Below are 5389 nucleotides of genomic sequence, written 5' to 3'. Positions count from 1 at the left end.
GCCCTGCCTGGCACTCTGTGGGTGCCCAGTCATTATGTTTACAATGCAAACGACAGATACAGAAATTGAGGCAAGGAACCATGGTTATTTTGCACTCGGTTCTGATTTCAGCTTTCAGTCCTTTTCATAAAAGAAGTAGTGAGAGTCCTAAGCCAGGTGGTAGAGAGAATCACAGTGATTTCTCCTCTTCTGGGCTCTGTAGATATCCTTTTGGGCGTCCCGATATTGTTCTTGTCACACACTGACCCCCGTGCCTTGGTGAACTTTCCACATGCTCCTCTCTGCCTTGCCAATGCAGTTACTCAAAGAGCGTGTCAAGTACCAGAAAATTCTACTAGAGGGCAGTAGATCTACTAGAGGGCATTAAGAGTGTTCGAGTCTCTTCATTTTGAGGTGAGCGGAATGCAGACAGGAGAGTGAATCATTTTGGACCATTGGGATGTGAGGCAAAACCCTAGGGATGGCAGAGGAGCAAGCTGGACAATATGGCCATTTAATACACGATGGTTAAGAACTTAGCGCCCCCCAACCCCCTTTCCCACCACTTGAAGAGCGGGCTGCGAGGTTCAAAAGGGGAAGGGAAGGGAGGTGGCACACGTTACTTCTGCTCACACCTTATTGTCCAGGAAATATTGTTTCCTGAGGAGTCATGTGGCCACATTTTCCTGCGAGAGAGGCCGTGAAATGCAGTCTTTTTTTCTGGGTAGCCAAAAATCTACTATGGAAGAATGGAAAAATGGATATTGGAAGTTAACTGGCAGTTTCTGCCACACATTCTCAAACCAGCTGAGGTTAAATAATCTGGGTTATAAATTAACTGACCTAATTAGGGCTGGGGACTTCTGAGGTGATTCAGACCCAAAGCCACTGGTCATTAGGCTTCACTTCCTTCTTCCTTTGCAGGAAGGAATCGTAGGAAGGAATTCATTACATCAAGTAGACTTTTGGGTTTTACAACCTGTAGCCTCCTACAGTGACGGTCCTTTAGAACCACCTTGGGCTGGTGTATTAGCATTATGATTATGCTAACTGGTCTGTTAGTATTATTAAAAACATGTATTTGCCTTATTAGCATCTTATTATATTTAGTGGGGCCATCTGGAAGTTTCATCTGCTAGGACATGAGTGATGAAGTCTGCATCGTCAGTTTTCTTTTTGCATTTCGCTGACGAATCACACTGGAAGACACTGTTGACACCCTCCCCCTTGTACTTGGACGTTCTGTGTGGCTGCCAGCGCTGGTTCACTGCCGGAGCTCTGACCCACCTGATTTACATTGATGCTGATTAGTCCTTCCTGTTCTTCATACACTTCCTACTTTTTCCAGGCTATTTGGTTTACACCCTTCCATACATTCACAAATGGAATAAATGCATATTACTTACAGACAGACATATAATTACTAGAAGAAACAAAAAGCTCAAGTATATGAATATTCTTCTACTTGTTAAACTTAACAAAAATTAATTATTCACTTTCTTTTTGTATTTTAACTCCCTATTTTTTACACTTTATATTAGCTTTTCTCTTTTGAACATTATTATAGTATGAATTCTTGGAATTTCACACACTCAGCTTTTTCAATTAGCCACCCTCTCCCTTTGTTCTTTCCATTCCCTCTCTCCTTATGCTTCTTCCTGAAGCTAAATTATTTCAACACTGCAGAAGGGTGCCCCTATAAACTGGCTTCTTGGTCCTTTAAAAATTGTCTTATTTTTGACAGCATCATTGGTTTCTCGCAGCAATAGGCTCATATTGGATTTTTCCTGTTTCTAAAACTTAATGTTACCTTCCTCCAATAGACCTTGGTTCCTTCCGTGAAGAAAAGTATTCATGATTAAAATCTGGGGTTTGAGGGTGTAGCGTGGATATGTGTGGTGAGAAAAAGTGCTGTTGCTGTTGGACTACTTTCAGTGATCAAGCTGGAAAAGATCTTTCCTTTTAAAAATTTCAGTAGATTTAGGAGGTACAAGTGCCATTTGTTACGTGGACGAATTGTATAGTGGTGAAGTCAGGACTTTTAGTGTGCCTGTCACTCGCATAGTGTACATTGTGTCCAACAGATAAATTTGTGATCCCTCCCCCCCACCCTTCCCCCTTGTTAGTTTCCAGTGTCCATTATACCACTTTGTATGACCATATATATCCATCGATTAGCCCACCTATAAATGAGAACATGTGGTATTTGTTTTTGAATTGCTGAGATACTTCACTTAGGATAATAGTCTTCAGTTCCATTCAAGTTGTTGCAAAAGACATTATTTCATTCTCTTTTTTTTGAGGCAGAGTCTCACTCTGTTGCCTGCGCCAGAGTGCCATGGCGTCAGCCTAACTCACAGCAACCTCAAACTCCTGGGCTCATGTGATCCTTTTGCCTCAGCCTCCCGAATAGCTGGGACTACAGGCATGCATCACCATGCCCGGCTAATATTTTCTATATATTTTTAGTTGGCCAATTAATGTCTTTCTATTTTTAGTAGAGACGGGGGTCTCGCTCCTGCTCAGGTTGGTCTCGAACTCCTGACCTTCAGGGATCCTCCCGCCTCGGCCTCCCAGAGTGCTAGGATTACAGGGCTATTTTGTTCTTTTTTATAGCTGAGTAATACTTTATGTCTGTGGTCCCCAGCCCCTGGGCTATGGCAGGGTACTGGTCCATGGCCTGTTAGGAACTGGGCCATGAATCATTGCCTGAGCTCTGTCCCCCCCACCCTATCCCCCTCCACCTTGTCCATGGAAAAATTGTCTTCCATGAAACCAGTCCCTGTGCGGTTTGTTTCTTATTGATTTGTTTAAGTTCTTTGTAGATTTTGGATATTAGCCCTTTATTGGATGAATAGTTTGTGAATATCTTCTCCCATTCTGTAAGTTGTCTGTTTTCTTTGTTGATTATTTCTTTTACTGTGGAGAACTTTTTAATTTAATTAAGTCCTCTTTATTTATTTTTATTTTTGTTTCATTTGCTTTTGGGATTTTAGTCATACATTTTTTGTGTAGGCCAATGTTCAGAAGAGTTTTTCAAGATTTTCTTCCAGAATTTTTATGGTGTCAGTTATTACATTTAATGTCTTTATTTTATTTTTATTTTTTTGAGACAGAGTCTCACTTTATTGCCCAGGCTAGAGGGAGTGCCGTGGCGTCAGCCTAGCTCACAGCAACCTCAAACTCCTGGGCTCAAGCAATCCTGCTGCCTCAGCCTCCCAAGTAGCTGGGACTACAGGCATGCGCCACCATGCCCGGCTAAGTTTTTGTACATATATTTTTAGTTGGTCAATTAACTTCTTTCTATTTTTAGTAGAGATGGGGTCTCACTCAGACTGGTTTCGAACTCCTGACCTCGAGCAATCCGCCTGCCTCGGCCTCCCAGAGTGCTAGGATTACAGGCGTGAGCCACCGCGCCCGGCCGGTTTTTGATTTTTTAATAATGGACATTCTGACAGGGATATGGGTATTTCATTGTGGTTTTAATTTGCATTTTCCTGATGATTAGCATTGTTGAGTATTTTTCATATGTTTTCATATGGCCATTTGTACATCTTCCTTTGAAAAATGTTCATATCACATACTCATTTTTTAATGAGGTTATTTATTTTGTTTCTTATTGATTGTTTGGGTTCCTTGTAGATTCTGGATATTAGTTGTTTGTTGGATGGATAGTTTGTGAATCTCTTCTCACATTCTATAAGTTGTCTATTTACTCTGTTGATTATTTCTTTTACTGTGCAGAACTTTTTAATTTAATTAAGTCCTATTTATTTATTTGTGTTTTTATTGTATTTGCTTTTGGGATTTTAGTCATACATTCTTTGCCTAGGCCAATGTCTAGAAGAGTTTTTCCAAGATTTTTTTCTAGAAATTTTATGGTGTCAGGTATTACATTTAAGTCTTTAATCCATCTTGAGTTTATTTTTGTATATGGTGAGAGATAGGGATACATTTCATTTTTCTGCATGTGGCTCTCCAATTTTCCCAGAACCATTTACTTCCTTTCCCCACTGTATATTTTTGTCTGGTTTGTCATAGATCACTTAGTTGTAAGTATATGGTTTTATTTCTGGGATCTCTCTCCTGTTCCATTTATCTATGTGTTTACTTTTATACTATTCCCATGCTGTTTTGGTTACTGTTGTGTTAGGGTATATATATTGGTTTTCTTCCATAGTTCCTGGCTCATAACTCCCATAGTCCTTGTTATTTATTTATTTATTTATTTATTTTTGATACAGAGTCTCACTTTGTTGCTCAGGTTAGAGTGCCGTCAGCCTAGCTCACAGCAACCTCAAACTCCTGGGCTCAAGCAATCCTCCTGCCTCAGTTTCCCGAATAGCTGGGACTACAGGCATGCATGACCATGCCTGGCTAATTTTTTCTATATATATCAGTTGGCCAATTAATTTCTTTCTATTTATAGTAGAGACAGGGTCTTGCTCTTGCTCAGGTTGGTTTTGAACTCCTGAGCTCAAACGATCCACCCGCCTTGGCCTCCCAGAGAACTAGGATTACAGGCATGAGCCACAGCGCCCAGCCCATAGTCCTTGTTATAATGTTGGGGGTTCTTCAGGCCTCAGGAGCAGCCTCATGAGGTAGAATCTCGCTCTCTGATCTATCCTGTCCTCCTTTCATCTGCCCAAGGCAAGAAGTAGCCTGATGACTACATTGCCCCTCCTCCCATAGATATGGAAGGGTAAAATTGACAGGGGAGGATAGATGACAGAGTAGTTACCCCTCATTCCATAGACATGGATGCATAAAATTGAGAGTGGGGAATATGTAATGGAGAAAAGGGCCTGAAGAAAAAGAAATATTTTCTGTCTCTTTAAAACTTCCCTCACTGTTTTTGGGAACTGCAGCCTGGCCTGCATCCTGAGGCAGGTAAAGTCCTTTGTTAAAAGAGGACTCAGCCATCTCAGGCAACACCAGCACCCCAGGTGAGTGGCTGGCAGAGATCACAGGCTTTGTCTTTGGTAGAGATGGGACAATTAGAATAGCTAACCACAAGAGCCTAGAACTGAGGGGCCTTACCTTTAAAAGCTCTGTATTTCTGCTTATGTGCAGGAAAATTTGGAGTTTGAGAAGAGTTTTTCCTCCTTTGCCAGCAAAGTAATAAACGTCCCTTTCCTTCTCCTCAAACTGCTTGTCCTCGTTCTTCTGATGTGTACACGTGCTGAGTTTTCAGTAACAATATGTTTTATCTTATTTTTATTTTATTAGATATAGTAAGTATACATGTTTTTGATTATATGTCTGATAATTCCAATACTTGAACATTTTTTGCAGGTCTATTTCTGCACTCTGTTGTTTCTGCTGATTTTCACTCATTATACCTTATTTGATATTGTCCTTGTTTCATTGACTGTTTATTGTCCTTAAGAAACCATTTATTGTTAGAAAG

Source organism: Microcebus murinus, chromosome 4, assembly GCF_040939455.1.
Source record: "Microcebus murinus isolate Inina chromosome 4, M.murinus_Inina_mat1.0, whole genome shotgun sequence".
Lineage (NCBI taxonomy): Eukaryota > Metazoa > Chordata > Mammalia > Primates > Cheirogaleidae > Microcebus > Microcebus murinus.
Note: the sequence above shows the minus strand (reverse complement) of the source record.